This window comes from Oryctolagus cuniculus, chromosome 3 (genome assembly GCF_964237555.1).
Source record: "Oryctolagus cuniculus chromosome 3, mOryCun1.1, whole genome shotgun sequence".
Taxonomy (NCBI): domain Eukaryota; kingdom Metazoa; phylum Chordata; class Mammalia; order Lagomorpha; family Leporidae; genus Oryctolagus; species Oryctolagus cuniculus.
Window position 1 is genome coordinate 146,712,886 of NC_091434.1, and position 19,096 is coordinate 146,731,981.

Sequence of the window (19,096 nt, forward strand, 5' to 3'; positions counted from 1 at the left end):
CCAGGCCATCTCGTCTTCTGGATTCCATCTGAGTTTGGACCCTGGAAGGTACAAGCTGGAACCCCACCATGGATTGTGATTTGCCCGTGGCTATGATCTACTCTCCCAGCCATAGTTAAATCGACTGTGTCCACTGTGTCCACTCTGTGGACACAGACTTAGCCAGTTTCTCTTAATCACTCACTATCCCAGCCTCCCAGGAACACTAGGAAGGTTAACGCTCCATTCAGTGATTCTCCCCAAGTGGTTTTCCATACCCTCTTGCTTCCTTTTATTCTGATGACACCTATGTAAACAATTCCTGCATTAAATTGCTGAAATACTCTTTTGACTGTATTGTTTCCTACCTAGATTACTTCTGATAACTTATTTTTACTGCCTTTGGCCACAAGAAACAGATGTAAATTGGATTTAGGAACTAATGATCTCATATTTGATGGAAACAAGCAACAAAGTCTCCTTGTCGGAATAGAATCAGATAGTGCTAATTTGTGGCTTGCAAAGATATTAGAATACCTGAGATTATCATTAGCAGTGGCACAGGATTGTGGGTAGGAGTTGAAGCACTGGCAAAGCTTCTGGTAGTGCAACCTATCACCGTAACGGTGACAATGAGAATTATGAAAAGTGCATGCTTTCTCTGATGAACCTGCATGAGAAAAACCTGGAAGTCCGAGCTGAGAGCATGGGTGGAGACTCAACAGGTATTAAGGGAGCTGTGAAAGGATTATATTACATGGTTACAGAGGAGACCTGACTGACATCCAGCCCAAAGCCTGCTTACTATGGTTCAAGAATTGCAATTCCATTTATATGGGAAATACCTTCAGTCTTTTCTCCTAAGTGAAGACATAGGCTTAGTGGGAATAGTGTCCTGACGGGTGGTATGGGGACATCTGAGCAGATCCAAAGAAATAGAAATCACAGAAAATGCAAATCCTTCTCAACATTCTTGGGAAGAGAAAACTCCCTCTTCTACCCTATCCACCAAGACAACAAACTTCTCCTTTTTAGAAGACTTTAAGTAACTTCAGCAAAAACAAGTTGTAATGGATCTCATTAGATGTTACACCAATTTTCTTACCTACAGGCCTATATGGAGATTTACATCTTAAAATAGCTCAAACATAAAATCATGCCATCTACTCCATTAAGCAGTTTAAACACAAAGGATCTGGCCTATTTGCATTGTGATGGGTTTAGGCAATATAGGGAGAAATTAGTTACAAGAGTAGTAGGACAAATAGGATAAAGCATGATTGATTTTAGCAGGATTTAGGGAAACTCACTTGGGATAAATTTAATGTTAGCTCAAGCACCTGGAAGCAGATTTAACCATCTCATTGGTTCATTTACTGAATGAAAATGGAACTCAATGGTGAAATGCTATCAATGAAATGGGGACGAGAAGAATTCCTAGGGTGCTAAAGCAAGGAGTGAGAAGGAATGGAATGTTGGACTGGACCTATGTTTTGCAAATTCCTCAGTTACCTTCTAGCTCTTCTTGGGAAGGCCAAAAGGTACTCTCTTCTTCAAAGCTTTGAAGATCTTAACCATTTATAGTGACTGACTTCATAGGCCAGAGATCAAGTGGGCAATGATGGATGGAGGTGAGATCTTTGAATTTAATTTTTGTAAGATACTCCTGGACCATCGCTGCAAGAAGTAAGCCTAAACCAGAGACATTGTGGCTGTGGTCATTTAACAATTGACTCTGCCATGTAGCTGCAAGGTGCACCATGACTAAGTCCCCCTCAAATGGAGGGGCAGTGGTGTTTGACTCAACTGTTATGCTTGGGATTCTGGCATGGCAGAACTTGACATCAGAGATGGAAATACATAGATTTTATTATAAAATAAACTAGATACAGGCTCTTCACTGAGGTATTAACCTCAGTGAGGCACTTATTTGTCTAGAAGTCCAAAATGTCTAGAAGTCCAAAATGTCACCAATATCCACTAATTAGAATGGAAGCTGATTAATGTGACTTGATCCCTGGAGTTCCGGTCTGAATCAGTCTCCCAGTGGAACCCGAGATCCATCCTGTGGTTATTTACCCAGACCAAACAGGCACCATGGGAATGGACACTCAGTAACCGGTAAAATTCCCCACATCATGACCTGACCTTGGAGAAAGGGCTAGTGTGACAGAAAAATTAGAGCTAAAGCTCCTATAAATGCAGATGTCCATCCAAAATAGCACAGTCAAGGGCACACTTCATTTCTAAGAGAATTACAGAGATTACCACTGACATTAACATCTGGGAAAATGCAGAGTTTGTGATTCTTCTCACGTCCCTAATTAACTTGTCTCTTTAGGCATTCTAAAACAGCACGGGTACTGGATCGTGACTGTGGATTTTCTCAAAGATGATCAGTAACTGGAGCTAATCCAACATGCTCTTCTTGATACGATTAGAGCAAATAAGTGCCTCACGCATGATACACAGCTACTGAATCACAAATCACTGGATTTCTTAATACAGAGAAAAGTAGAAATAGCTGGTCCATTCCCTGGAAAGTAGAAGGGTTTTGTTTGCTAGATGTGACACACAGAAGTAAGCAAGCACCTTAGATGCATTGCAGTGACACAGCAGAGTGTCTTCGTAACCGACCAACAACACCATCACAGTTAACCTGCACTACAATATGGCAGAGAGAACAGCTGACAAACCCCTGAGACCAAGGAACAGTCATAAGCATTGCCAACTTTTCCAAGTACAGAGTAATTACTCCTTATCCCTACTGATGGGAATGGAGCCTTAAAATGCTCAGTCTTATAGCACTGAATCATATATTGGTACAGCCATTTTTTAAACAAAATAGATGCAGTGTGGGGAAGGAATGGACAGCTGTGATTGCGGTCATTCTCCACTTAACCCTCCAGATCTGCTCTCGGACTTCCTCTTCTCCACTCTGTGCTCTCAAAGGCCATGGTGCATCTCCTGGATTCCCTCACTCTGGCCTCTGAGTGCAGTCGACATGAGGCCTTAGCAGGCATCACACGATGAAAGGAGGGATGCCAGATATTCTTTCCTCCGCCCTGGTGCCTCTGTCTCTGTCTGTAGTTCCTAGTTCTGGGCAGGCAACTTCTCTGCAAAACTAGGAGATGGTTTCTCACTCAGCTTTTTTACATTCAAACAACGGCTCTTTCCCTTTTGCCATCTCTCCAGGGCATGGCATTGGACTCCAGTTGCTGCTAACATCTGGGTCCTTCTCCATGCTTTTGAAATCCCTTAAGCCTTCCCATTCATTAGAAATAATCCCTAATTATCTCTTAAATTATTCATTTGAAGGCAGGCAGTTGGCTCAGTTGTTATGGTTGGACTCTGGGTTTGAGTTCTGGCTCCGCTCCCCATTCTAGCTTTCTGCTAATGCAGATTCTGGGAGGCAGCAATGATGGTTCAAGTACTTGAGCCCCTGCTACCCAGCTCGGAGACCCAGATTGAGCTCTTGGCTCCTTGCTTCAGCCTGGCCCAGTGCTAGCTATTACAAACATTTAGAGAGTGTCAGCAGATGGAAGACCTCTCTCTCATTGTTCTGTCTTTCAAATAAATAAAAATACACATATATATATTTAAATTACCCATTTGAGTTATGAACCATGCTCTGCCAGAATACCAGCAAACACAGCAGGACTCACTGAGACATTAAAGGTATAACACAGAAGAGAGACATGATTGAAAGCACAGACTTAACACGTAGGATGGCTCAGGGAAGTAGAGCAAATGGATGGAATCTGCTGTGTGATGAAAGTGCTACAAAGCCCATTTAGGTGTCATCAATAAGAAATGTACTTGCTTAGTTTTGCTTTGTTTTAAATCCAAATGCTGGCATTGTCCTGATAAGATTAACAGGTTTATTTATAAGTGAGTGTTATAAAACTGGACTGCTGAAACCTGTTCATGAGACGAGGGAGCAAACAATATGGATTTATTGGTAAGGAATGTTCTATACAGAGGTAGCAGCAGATGGTAAGTAAGACCCTGGCAACCAAGAATGTAACCAACTAGCTTGCTTAAAAAACATTCAGGAGCCACATTTGGCTGGAGTGAAATTAGCAAGGTTTGGAAGGAGTATTTGTTGCATGAGGTCATGTAGCAAGTTGAAAAGTGTTGCAGAACAACCTTCCAAACTATTTGGAGGTATTGCCATAGAAGCCGCAAATCTGGGTCCCATTGCCTGATGTGCAGAAAGCCAATTACTAACACTGGGGTGGTGAAAGAAAAGATATTATTTGCAAAATGCAGAGCAAGGAGTCAGTCATCTATCACTTAATCCATGGGCTTCCCAAAGGATTAGGGGTAAAGGTTCCCATAGATTGAAGTTAGAGTTGAAAGGTGAGTGTTTAGCCTGTGTCCAAGTTCCTGGGTGGTCTGTGGTGCTCAGTGACTCTCCTTTGATTGGTCATTGATGCTATGCTCCTTGGGGGAAATTTTATGGTGATCAGGTGGGCACCTGTAAATTTGGGGTCGAAGGGTTACATATAGGTGATAATAATATTCTGCCAGATACCTAGAATTTTCCCCACCCGAACCTGGAATTCCCCTAAACAAACCCTTCCAGACAATACTGGCAAGCAAGGTTTTATCTCTTGGAGAAGCAAATGACTTCTTCAGTTGGTGATTCAAACAGTGGAGGATCAGCTGTGCCATTCCCTCAACTGAGGGAATTCTTTTTTTTTTTTAACTTTTATTTAATGCATATAAATTTCCAAAGTACGACTTATGGATTACAATGGCTTCCCCCCCATACCGTCCCTCCCACCCACAACCCTCCCCTTTCCCACTCCCTCTCCCCTTCCATTCACATCAAGATTCATTTTCGATTATCTTAATATACAGAAGATCAGCTTAGTATACATTAAGTATGGATTTCAACAGTTTGCTCCCACACAGAAACATAAAGTGAAAAATAATAGATGATTTTTTTAAATGATGATGAAATCAGAGCAGACCTATTGTCATGTTTAATCCCAGTGAGAGTCAAGTTGGGAGTTGATAATGACTATGACCTTGTCTAAACAAGATAAGAGTCGGAGAACTCAGAGGGCTTCCATAGCCTTGGAAACTCATGACTGGAGCATAGGGAGATTACTGATGCCATAGACAGGAGTGTCAATTGGTAAAGTCAACAACAGGAGTCACTGTGCACTTACTCCTCATGTAGGATCTCTATCCTTAATGTGCTGTACATTGAGATTTAATGCTATAACGAGTACTCAAACAATATATTTCACTTTGTGTTTCTATGGGGGTGCAAACTGTTGAAATCCTTACTTAATGCATACTAAACTGATCCTCTGTAAAAAAAAAAAAAAAAAAAAAAAAAAAAGAGGGAATTCTTTTTGATAAGTGGTTAATCCAGAAGGTTGGGGCTAAGGGAGACAGAAGAGGGGCTTTTCAAGTTTGACTTTGTATACCCTAGGAAATCATCGGGAGGTTCAAGATGGAAAAGTGAGATTATTTACCAGGATCCTCCGCTGCAGTGCTGAACATATTCTAGGAGCAAGTGTTTGGAAGATAGTTGCAATAATATTGCCATAATTTGGACTGGAGGTGATGGTAGCTCGAATCACTATGATAGCTGTGGAGGTGATAGGATGTATTCATAGTTGTGAGAATACTCATGTTTTGCAAGTTGGCATTTTCAGGTTTATTCCTTTTAAAAGTTCACACATTTATCTTAACAGTTAAAATATTCATATACCACATCAGAGAATTGGATTCAACTCCTGCCTCCAGCTTCCTGCCAATACAGCCTGGGGGGGGCGGGGGAACAGATGATGCCTCAAGTAATTGGGTTCCTGCCACTCACATGGGAGACCTAGGTTGACTTCCAAGCTCCTGCATTTGGTCTGGCCCAGTTCTAGCCACTGCAAGCATTTGGAGATGATCTGGCTGCTGAGAGTTCTCTCAGTCTATCTCCCTCTCTCTCCCTCTCTCTCTCTCCCCCTCTCCCTCTCAAAGTACACAGGATATTTATTTTTTATTTTTGTAAGAGACTGCTACATAAACCAATACAAATTGTTTGATGATGACTATTTGGTCTTTAGAGTCACTCATCATAAGAAAATGATAGAGGCATTTCCCAAGACTAGTTGTGGATTATAAACACACCATCAAGGGGAATTTTTTTAATATTCAAGTAAAAAGTAGCGTGTGTGGCTAAGGCACTGACGTCAAAACGGTGATGTGTCTCACAACAGATGTAAGTTTTCAAATATTTCATGGTTTAAACACGTTTTCTTAGAAGTGTTTCAACTTACAATAATTAGAATCTGATGTCTATTTTGAAAAGTCTGAGACCATGGCTTATATGGTCGTACAGTTTGCATGACATGAAAATGCACAATATCAATAGTTGCTGAGAAGATATTAACTCAGGTTCTCTATATTCTTAAAGGTTAATTGAACTTATAAAGAGGATTATTAAATATCTGTGAAGAGGTAATTAATGTATGTTAAAGGAGATGAAGAAAACATCATACAGATTCATCAAGGCAAACTCATCAAGTGAGAAAATGGCATCTTGCAGACCTCTTGATATTCACATTATCAGGTCAATGATGGCAGGGAATTTTTAACAAATAGATGTATGTCTAGCTACACTGGGACCTCACACTTAATACATATTCAATATGTGGGGGTAGAAAACTACAAGAAAAAAAAAACAAGTGTTTTGTCAAACTTTGCCTAAAATATTTGTCAGATTGCTAGCATTATATAGTACTATAATTTTAATGGTTTTGTGACTATTTAAAAATGTATATGAGTGAAGTTGAACATTTATTTCCATTGATTTTTTAAGATTTATTTATTTATTTATTTAAAAGAGAGCATTACAGTGATAGAGGAAGATTCAGACAGTGAGAGAGAGAGATCTTCCATTCCTGGGTCATGTCCCAGATGGCCACAATGCTCAGGGCTGGGCCAGGCAAAAGCTAGGAGCCAGGAATTTCTTCTGGGTCTCCCAAGTGGGTGGCAGGAGCCCAAGCACCTGGGCCATCTTCTGCTGCTTTTCCTGATCCACTGGCAGGGAGCTGGATCAGAAGTGTAGCAGCAGGGACAAGACCCAGCACCCATATGGGATGCCAGCATTGTGATTGGCAGCTTTACCTGCTACCCCACAATGCTCTTCCTTGGATTTCTGTGTATAGCCCTTGCTTATATTCCTGCTGCACTATGGTCTTTTTACATTTGATTTGGAGAACTCTTCATTCAGTGCAGTCAGCATTCCTTTGATTATAACATTTTATCTCAAAATTAATAAATAAAATATTTTAAGAATAAATTACGTTTTAAAAGGAGAGAAAGAAGACTTTACATTGTTAACTTTTTATTAAGGTATATTCAATAATTTACCAATGAATAGCTGACTTCCGTTGCCGCACAACCAATAAAATTGTGCTTGTTGTTATCAGTTTTTAATTTGTCTCCATGAGCCTAGTGGTTAAGTTGCACATGTCTCACACCAGTAAGTGCTTGGGTTCAATGCCTGGCTCTGGCCACTGATTCCAGCTTTCCAGTGATGCAGACCTCGGGGGCAGCAGTGATGGCTTAGATAGTTGGGTTTCTGCCACCCAAATAGAACAGCGGGATCGAGTTTCAGCTGAGCCCAGTTTTACTTGTTGCAGGCATTTTGCAGCAAAGAAGCAGATGGTTGTTTTCTCTGGCTTTTTTTTTTTTTTTTTATCTATCTCTCTCTGTCTCTCCACCTCTGAAATAATAGTAATAATTGTTATTATTATTATAAACAGATGGATTAAACATTAGATTTTTTAAAAGGTTTATTTATCTATTTGAAAGGCAGAGATAGAGAGGTGGGAAGAAAAAGAAAGAAAGAGAGATCATGCATCTGCTGGTTCACTCCCCAAATTGCTGCAATGGCCAGGGTTAGGCCAGGCTGAAGCCAGGAGCCAGAGCTTCATCTGGATCTCCCACATGGGTGCAGGGGCCAAGTATTTGGTCTGTCTTCTGCTTTTGCAGGTCCATTAGCAGGGGGAGCTAGATGGGAACTGGAGCAACCAGGCCCCAATCCAGTGCCCATATGGATGCTGGAGTAGCAGGAGGTAGCTTAACCCACTATGCCACAACACCAGCCCCTAAATACCAAACCAAAGGGTTACAAATGGAAATGCATTATATAAAAAAATTATGCATGCATTTCAAAAAGGTTTACCTTCATTTAATTCCATTTTTCCTTAATTAGTTTGAAGTCTCCTTATATATAAAATATATTATCATCATTATCTTTTAATATTCGGTGAATACACTGACGATTTTTATATTATGTCTTAAATTTGTAAAACAGGGACAAGAGTTTGGCCTAGCAGTTAAGAAAAGCACATCCCATATTGGACTGCCTGCATTCAGTACCCAGCTCTGGCCCCAACTGCTGACTCCAGATTCCTGCTAATGCAGGCCCTGGAAGGCAGGACAAAGATTCAAATAGTTGAGCTCTTGCCACCAATATGGCAGACATAGATTGGACTCCTAGCTCCCCGCTTCCATCCCTGCCAACTACAGGGAGCACTTGGGGTGTGAATCAGCACGTGGGAATTCTGTCTTTCCTTTCTCTCATTGAGTGTGTGTGTGTGTGTGTGTGCCTGCTTCTCAAATAAATGGATAAATATTTAAAAAATAAAATTATAATAATAGTTGTACATTACAGACACAGGATGTTTATGAAGTACTTAGAAAATTTTTTCCCAATGTTTATATCATATTTGAACAAAGCCGTCTTTGGAATTTTTATTCCATAAGTATTTGTTGAGAGGGGACCATTGCAGGCACTGGAGACATTGCAGGGACCCCATCTAGGTCAGCAACAACATTTCCTTCCCCAGCCTTGGCGGTTCAAGTGTAGCCTTGTGCCCAGGCAGAACCTCATGGAAAGACTTTTATTAAGCAGGAGACAGAATGCTTTTTCTCTTTCTCTTCAGAGGTGGGAGTTGTTGAGGACAGAGCTGCAGATGGCCGTTCCGCCTACCATCCAGAGAAGCCCATCTGTGGTCAAAGATAATCAATATGACTAACAGAGAGAAAAAGGAATCGGTGCTTGACAAAATCCAACGGGCGGTTGTGTGATTTGCACTGCTCTTTGAGCTTTGCAGCTGACATTTCTGTAGACTGCGTGCCAGGCTCTTCTTATCTGTTCTCACTGCTTGTGACTGATCCATTGGATGTCACTGATTAAGCGATTACAAATCAGATTGCTGTCTTGGCAGCTAAGAGTTCTGGCTAAGATGGAAGGCATTCATCGCAGAACATCTCTTTTTATCAAATTAGTGTCCTTCAAATTGATGAAATTATATGATGCTGTTAAGGAAAGGGAAAACAAATTAGTACATGAATTCACTTTAATGAATTAAAAGAAATTAAAATAGCATAGATCAAGAAGTACCATTATGCTAGGCCATTGAAAGCATTAGGGGAAAAGGGAAATTTTATATATTATATACTACAGATTTTGTTTGGTTACAATCAGCATTGATTGTGCATGTATTTTAATTCAATAAGAAATGTAGAACTATTTAAAAGTAAAACCTAAGTAGATAACAAAGAATCTATTTTTTTTTAAGATTTATTAATTTATTTGAAAGTCAGAGTTACACAGAGAGAGAAGAGGAAGAGGGAGAGAGAGAGGTCTTCCATCTGCTGGTTCACTCCCCAGTTGGCTGCTATGGCCAGAGCTTCGCTGATCTGAAGCCAGGAGCCAGGAGCTTCCTCCAGGTCCTCACACTGGGGTGCAGGGGCCCAAGCACTTGGGCCATCATCTACTGCTTTCCCAGGCTATAGCAGAGGGCTGGATCAGAATTGCAGCAACTGGGACTTGAACGCGCACCCATGTGGGATGTCGGCACTGCAGGTGGTGGCTTTACCCGCTGAGCCACAGCAGCGGCCCTGAAATAATCTATTTACTAATTTAAAGCAGTTTAGCCTGGACTGAGAACACTGAAGCTGTAGTTACACTAGCAAACCATGCATGTGTATTTGTAAGCTGACTTTTGTCTTCAGCCTGGAACTATAATGGAAAGCTCATTAGGACCCTTTTTGGATTGCTACGGCTTCCATACATAATGAGGCAATCCTAGAGAGGTAAGTCATACCTCTAAGAGTAAGTTACATGTTTTACTCAAGTTGTTTTACTCTACTGTGACCTCTTGATAAGAAGAAAAGGAGGTATGTTGTCAAAAGAAAAAAAAGAAGCATTCTTCCTATAAACTATTGGGAGAGAAAACACAGAGCTAGGGTTGCACATGCATTGTTTCATGGGGAGACAAACTGTAGTCCAATATCATTATAAAGATATGATTATATGCAGAGACTGGGTCAGCCAGCCCTGTAGCTCACCTGCTCTGTGGTATCCAAATGACTGTCCCACATTCAGAAATTGTCAACACCATGAATTTAGAGGCTCGTGAAAATATGAGGGTGATGTGTTTTCCCAGCAGTTGCAATGAATGCACTTCATGTAGAAAATACCTCTCCTGTTTTATATTATTGCCTGAGTCCTTTTTATTTTTTTTCAACCATAGAAAGAGATGAGTCTTAGTTCTTAGTGTACAAAGCAAGACTTTGGGAGCTTCCAAATCTGGGTTTGAAATGCTGATTCTGCTGTTTATAAGCTTTGGGACTAACGGGAAATTGTTTAATAGTTTTATACTTGTTTTCCTAATAAGAACAATGGGTTACTGATGTTGAACATACAGTTTTCATTCAATTTACTTGTGGAGGGTTTAGCACAGAGCAGTCCTTCAATGACCTGTAGCCTTTGCAATCATTATTCCATCCAACATCCAATTCAGTGACAGTGAAAAAGCATTGTTGATTAACAACCTCATGATACACAGGGACAGAATTAGGGCAGAGTGTCTGTAATAACGAATTTTCATTAAGCAATTAATTTAACCACCAAATTGAGAAAATGTCATTGTTATTATAGCTATTTTAAAAGTCTAACTTACTGGATGTCCTGTGAGGTCCAGTAGTAGTTATGACTACTGTAAAAACAAGCATAAGTACTTGAGGCAGGTGCCACATAGGAGCACTAGTTGGAAACACAGCTACTCTGCATCCAATCTCGCTTACTGCTAGTATGCCTGGGAAGGCAACAGATGATGGTCCAAGTCCTTGAGTACCTGCCACCCATGTGAGAGACCTGGATGGAATTCTGGGTTCCTACCTTCAAACTAGCCCAGCCCTGGCTCTTGTGGCTCTTTGGGGAGTGAACTTGCTGATGGAAGATCTCTGTCTCTGTCTCTCCTTCCCTCTCTGTCACTCTACTTTTCAAATAAACAAATAAATAAATAAATTTTCTAAAGAAGAGGTTAGAAAGATCAATACAAAAAACCATAAACACAAATCCTTCCAGAGATGTCTATGATGAATTGTCTGAAATTGCAAAGCTAAAAATACTCCCACAATGGATTTTGATTTAAAATAAGCTGTGCAAATTTGGCCTGAAATAATTCATTAAAAGCTTTTTCCAATGCATTATTTCCCCTACAGTTGTAATTAACCTTCAAGATTTTATAGGGCTTGAGTATTCTTTTGAGAATACAGCATTAAATGTAAGGCAATTTAATTGATTAAACAGGTAAGATGATTTAAAAAAATATTTCTTGGAAAATCAGGAAATTATACTGATTTCTCTGGCATATTTTTAAATTGTTTACTTATTGGTTTAATTTATTTGAAAGACAGAGATTGAGACACAGAGAAACAGAGATCACCCATCCACCGGTTTACTTCCCACATATGCCCACAACAGTCTGGGTTAATTATAAGACAGGAGCCTGGAACTCAATCCAGGTGTCCCACATGGGTGGCAGTGATCCAAGTACTTGAGCCATTACTTGCTGCCTCCCAGGGTGCACACTAGCAGGAAGCTGGATTCAGGAGCTAAACTGGGAGTTGAACCCAGGTACTCTAATTGAAGAACCTTAAAAATCAAACCAAGATGGAGTGACCTAAGCCAATACCATTAAAAACAAGAAGTCACCTTTGCCCCAAATAAAAATTACAGTTTAAAATTACAGCCCTAAACTTTTTCCCCCAAATCTAAAATTAGGTGCAGCTATAAAATAAGGGACCCTATGCTTAGCTAGCTGCGACACTTGTGCCTGGCTGTGCTAAAACCTAACCCAGTTTGTATACCTCCTAATATTCCAATAACTGTGTGGGAAGCGGGACACTGCTCTCCCACAAGGGGAACAAAGGGAGCTAGAAGTCGTCCCCCCTCAGGGTGAACAAGATGGCGCTGGCAGGGAAAGGAACTACTAAAGAAGTAAACAACAAAATGGTGACTAGGTGCATGCCTCCCATGTGATCCCGTAGCTGATTGGATAGAAGACGCATGCCCTTCACATGATCAGCTCGCGGATTGGACTGCTGTGTGCATGGACTCTATAGTGCTTTTGATTGGTCGCTGTGGGTATATAAACCATGTGGCTTGTACTGGGGGCGCTCTCCGGACTCCCGAGTTCAGGAGGCCCGTCTGCGCAGACGCCGAATAAATCCTCTTGCTTTTGCATCAGCTGGTCTGGAGTCTGAGTCTCTGGGGTGTGCCTCTCGACCTGTTAGCATCCTCACTCCAAGGGTCTAACATAATATGGAATGTAGTCATCTCTCAATTGGCAGCTTAACCACTACACCAAGTGCCTGTCCCATCTCTGATGTATTTGCCATGGTGTAATCTATTCCAACAGCTTCTGCATTTATATAGACAGCAGGCCACCAATTACCTTTTTTTTTTTTTTAAAGGCACAGGTCAAAATGCAGTGTCATTGTTCTAACAGTTGCTAAAGGAAGACAGGAGAATAGAGGAGAGGCCAACAGTGAAGAAATAAAAGGCAAGATGAGGTCCCATCCTTCTGTTACATCCAGAACACACTCCATTTTTGTTCTTTCAGATTCAAATATTCTAATAAACATTGCCCTCATTGTTTTAAGCTCTGGTTTTAAAAAATGAATGGTGATTTTTAAAACATCTTAGAAGAACTTTGGATCCAGAAACTTTATCCAGGTTGTTAAAATTCAATAAATGTTTATTTCACTCTGTACATTTGGAGATCTCTGGACAGATTTATCCAAATGAACTTGCCCTATTTCATTTAATAATTTAAAAGAATGATTTTTACAAGAAGTTTTTTTTAAAAAAAGAAACTACATAAAAATTACATAATGACTATTGAGAATGTTTTTAGGGCTATATTAATTTTCTTTAAAAGAATATTTTTAAATGAATCACACTACATGATGTTAGGAAAATATAAGGTTGAGAGTGTCATTCCATACAAAAATAACCATTACAACTCAGATTTGTTTAGGATTTGAGAATAAGACATAAGAAAAAAGCTAGAAGGAAGGATAAAGGAATCCACATGAAAGCAACTGACCATACAAAACCTCTCTGTATTAAGAACCTCAGAAATGATTTTTTGAATCTTGCATTCTAATTATAATTCTAAATGAGTTATCAACCATGTATGCATATAAAGTATTAGGTATACAAATGTTTGTTACAAATAGATTTATTCTAGCAAAAATACAAACAATAAATCCTAGAACTCAATTTTGTGTCTAACAATAGAGAAATGACCAAATTTCATTTTATGTTGTAGACATAAAATGTGTAATATATTTTCAAAGAACTTTTAGATGGGATACTGTTACTAATATGGTAAGTGAAAATACAACACACACAATATGCTTCCATTGATGAAAATAAAAAAGAGGGGCTGGTGTTGTGGCTCAGAGGGTTAAGCTGCTGCCCATGACACCATCCCATCCCATATCCAGAGCCTGGTTTCAGTCCTAGCTCCTCTGTTTCCTTTCCAGCTCCCCACTAAATGTGCTTGCAAAAACAGCAGAAGATGGCCCAAGTGCTTGGGCCCCTGCATTTATGTGGGAAATCTTGATAGAGTTCCTGGCTCCTGATTTCAAACTCTACAAGACCTGACCATTGAGGCTGTGTGCAGAGTGAACCAACAGAAATGGATCTCTCTTTCTCTCTCTGTCTCTCTGTTTCTCTCTCTCTCACTCTACCTTTCTAATAAATAAAACAAATCTTTAAAAAAAAGAAAATAATAATGAACATTTTAGAATGACAGGATAAATATCTATTCAATAATATCTTCTATATACTTTTCTGTTTTTTAATTCTTCAAAGGTCACATCAACTTCCAATTTGAATCAAAATAAACATTATTAATTAATAAACACATGTCATATATGAGAGGAGAATATGACCTTAAGAGCAGTTTCTGTGAGGAAGACTACATTTTTATCTTTTTGTTTGCAATATTAGCTTTTACTTGTCCAAAAATCATATCCAAACAACACAGTTATGAAAACTTTTATAAATGTCCATTAAACCAAAAATATTAATGTGGCTTGGTCATAACAGATTTCACTAAGGGAACTGAAATATATTGTTATTTTTCTTTGGATTCTCAAATATGATTATTTTCTGAAAATCAAGATTTTGACACCTTAATGATAGTGATTATGGGGTAGTTTTTAATTTTTATATTTTTAATATTTATTTTATTTATTTGAAAGTGACAGAGAGAAGGAGAAAAGGAAAGAAAAAGAGAGAAAGACATCTTCCATGCACAGGTTCACTCCCCAGATGACCACGATGGCGGAGGCAGGGCCAGGTCAAAGCCAGGAACCCAGAACTCTATCCGGGTCTCCCACCTAAGTGCTAGGTGACCAAGTACATGAGCCATTATTTGCTGCTCTCCCAGGCTCATTAGCAGAGGGCTGGATAAGACGCAAAGAAACCAAGACTCAAGCCAGCACTCTCTTATAGGATTCCAGTGTTGCAAATGGCAGCTTAACCTATTGCACCACAAAGGCTACCCCAGCTTTTGGAAGTTTTAAAAAGATATACCAGGGGCTGGGGTTGTGGTGTAGCGAGTAAAGCCACCACCTGCAGTGCTGGCATCCCATATGGTTGCTGGTTCGAGTCCCGGCTACTCCACTTCCGATCTAGCTCTCTGCTATGGCCTGGGAAAGCAGTGGAAGATGGTCCAAGTGCTTGGGCCTCTGCATTCATGTGGGAGACCTGAAATAAGCTCCTGGCTCCTGGCTTCGGATCGGCACAGCTCCGGTCATTGCAGCCAATTGGGGAGTGAACCAGCAGATGGAAGATCTCTCTTTCTTTCTCTGCCTCTCCTTCTTTCTCTGTGTAACTCTGACTTTCAAATAAGTAAATAAATATTTTTAAAAAAGATATGCCATGGGTGGGAGGGACGGTATGGGGGGGAAAGCCATTGTAACCCATGAGTCGCACTTTGGAAATTTATATTCATTAAATAAAAGATAAAAAAAAAGATATACCAGAATCTTGTTTAAAATTGGATAAATTAAAATTAAAATGAGAGGTTGGCACTGTAGCTCAGCAGGTTAATGCCCTGGCCTGAAGCGCTGGCATCCCATATGGATGCCAATTCGAGATCCGGCTGCTCCACTTCCGATCCCGCCCTCTGCTATGGCCTGGGAAATCAGTAGAAGATGGCTCAAGTCCTTGGGCCCCTGCACCCATGTGAGAGACCTGGAAGGAGCTCCTGGCTTCTGGCTTTGAATCCGTGCAGCTCCAGCCATTGCAGCCAACTGGGGAGTGAACCATCGGATGGAAGACTTCTCTCTTTGCTTCTCTCTCTGTATAACTCTGATTTTCAAATAAATAAATCTTTAAAAAATAAAATAAGAGAAGACAGTTATTTCCAGTTGTATGTATGTGTGTGTGTATTTCCTATGTCCATAATACACATATTAGCTTTTGTTTCTAGTATCTAATTTCCCTTTATCTACTATGAGTTAATAAAGACAATGACATCTATAAACCTGGGTTTTATTATAAAAACTAATGCACTGCTTAGGGGCAGGCTGAGATCATACAGGAAAGCAAGAAAAGTGAATTCAAATCAAGGATAGGAACAGAATAAAATAAAAGGATTAACAGTGATCTATCCATTTGAGAATATGAATTCAACCAGTCTGTAGAAATTCAAAAAGGTAGCATGGTAAGTAAAAGAGCACAGATTGGTTCCAATTCATACTCTGTTTCCAACAGTGTGGGTGTGGGAAAAATAATAGCTACCCTTCTTTGAGGGGTTACCTTCTTAGGTACCCTAAATAGATTATTTCTAATCCTCAAAAGCAGTTGTAAGTGAATTGTCAGTACCTGGCATATGGTATGTACTTAAAAAGTATTTATTATTTTTATGAGTTTTAAATATTTATATAGGTTAGAATAGAAAGTCTCGTGTGATGCATAATGATATCAATTTCACCTGCCAAGTCAAACATGAACAAATGTGCTTTAAACAATGTGCTTGAAATAGGCAGTCATGTTTTAAATGTTCTTTTCAGTTCCAAAAATTTAAATGTTCTTTTCAGCTCCAAAACTTGTCTTCCGGGTGGGATTCTTAGCACTTCGTCACTTCTGGTCACATGACGACAGCCTGTCCTGATTTCACTTTCCCGGATTCAGAGGAAATAATTACTCCTCTATCTCAGCCGCAGCTATTTTTCCTTTGCCATTGGCCATTTTGTGAATCCTCCCAGGACACAAATCTCACAACAGCTGTTTGTGACAATCTAGGTCATGTCCCAGATGTCACACTTCCGATCCAGCTCCCTGCTGATGGTCTGGGAAGAGCAGCGGAACATAACCCATATCCTTTGGGACCCTGCACCCACATGGGAAACTGGAAAGAAGCTCCAGGCTCCTGGCTTCTGCTTGCCTCAGCCCTGGCCGTTGCGGCCATTTGGGGAGTGAACCAGCAGATGGAAGATCTCTCTCTGTCTCTGTATCTCCCTCTCCATAATTCTGACTTTCAAATAAATAAATCTTAAAAAAATAAAATAAAAGACATCCAGGTTTCCGGTTGATGTGACCATGCATCCTCCACTTGCTCTTGGGAAATCCTTCATAATTTATAGCTACAAAATTTCTTTGTGATTTTTTTCCCTCCTCCTGCCACAAATCGCTCATTGCAGAGCTTAAACATGTTTTCTCATACCGTGTTGGCAGACTTGTATCGTGATATTCCTCAGGCTTTCCTTCCATGTGACTTTCCCCGCTGTGTTCTTACTTCCTTAGTATGCTGGTTCACACTATATTTCCCAGAGTCTGCTGAGGGCACTTTCCCTGTCGTGGTCATGGGCTGCCAAGGCTGTTCTGGAGACGAGATCCATCCGAACAAACACACAGCTCCATTACTTCCAGTACCGTAGAGAAAGCCTTGGTTAGGCCAATACATATTTTCCTGATAAACAATTCATTCCCGTTTTCCAGATGAGGAGACCGAGCTGTAGATGCTAAGGGAGGAGTCCATGCTTAGGCAGACAAGGAGGAGCACCGTGATCTACTGCCAGCTCTTCCGTCTTGAAAGCTTCTGAGTGGCCCATGCAGTAACTACCATCAACTACAGAGAGTTCTTGCTTTCTCGTGCTTGGCCCCTGACCCATGACAGCTGCTAATTAATCATAGCACTCTGTTCAGTTGAATCTCCTCCATCTCCCTCAATGGAACAGTGTGCAGGCACAGGCATGGGGCTAGAAGTGCCACTCTAATAAAAGCTCTTTTCTGTCACAAAATGAGAACAGTCTCTCCCTGCAGTCATAGGTGTGTGGTTTATTCACCTGCAGAATGGGAACATCTCTAACTCTTGGCCATCCTAACATTTAGGAAGATCATTAATCTGTATATTACCAGAGGATACATAATTTAGGAGTTTCTGATTCTTTTCCATAGAAGATATATTTGAAGTAGCGTATGTTTACAATATGAAAGTCGTACTCACCATGAACTGACATTCACTTTGTAACCTTCAAATATTTTTCCTCAGGGTGGAAATTTCTCATGCTTGATCACAGCCCAAAGATAATTTTGTCCTGGAAAACACTCCCTATCTTTGTTCATCTACAAGGCCTGTCCTGTATGTGAAGAAATAAGAAAAATGAAGAAGAACCACACACAGTTGAAATAGTCCATGTGTATGGTCTTCACAAAGGCGTATTCTCTGGGGAGCAACCATTTGAAATATGTTTTACAAATTGTGTGTTTAATGGAATATATGTAGTATGAGGTCATAAGAATTCTTGGGTTATTTCTTTGAAGTCTAGTGTTTTAAAAATAATGCCAATACTGATTTAGGAATCTTTTAGAATTACATAACTGTGGTTTGGTTTTGCTTTGTAACCTGGAGGTATTACACACACACACACACACACACACACACACTCACTTTGAAAGGTACCAGCAAAGCACTGCTCAGGGAAGGCTTTCCATTCCCTACCCCCTTACCTTTGGCCGAATCTGCTCACATCTGCCCAGAGCTGAAGAAATCCTTGCCACCAAGCGGAGTCTTTGTGTTTTCAGCCTACAGGCCAGGAAATGACTACCTGTGTGGGCAGATCCTCAGTGCATAGCTGTTAGGGCCCACAAAATTCAGGACTCAGCACAAAAGAAAAAAAAAAAAAGGTGGATGGGACGCAACAAAGAAAATAAAAACCAAACCATCAGTTTCTCTTACCAAAGTGCCACCTTCTTCAAAGTATCATAGCCAGGATTACAAAGAAGAGCAGGAGTAGCAAGGTAGAGTCCCATACAAATTAGAAAATAAAGCCCAAAACCCATAGAACACCTTAACATTATTAGGAATTTTTTAAAAAAAATTATTTATTTATTTATTTGAAGGGCAGAGCTACAGAGAGGCAGAAGCAGAGAGAAAGAGAGAGACAGAGGACAAAAGACCTCTGTCTGGCTCACCCCCCAGATGGCTGGTACAGAATTTTGGTACAGAATTTTCATCTAGTTTTCAATTAATCATCACTTCACCTCTCTTCATGCAGATTTTCTGTCTTTGAGCGAAGAAATTGAGTCGGCGGGAAGTGCCCTGAATCGCCCAGAGCTACAGTGGCTGGAGGCACTGGGATTAACTCCCAAACTGAGCCCTTGGGCGGGCGCCGCTAAAACAGGTTTGTGCATAACACTTAAGCACTCTGGGTCCTCACAGCCCCACCGAGACTCAACGGCTGTAATTAATGTTTAGTGCTTTCTAGGAAGAAAGTATGG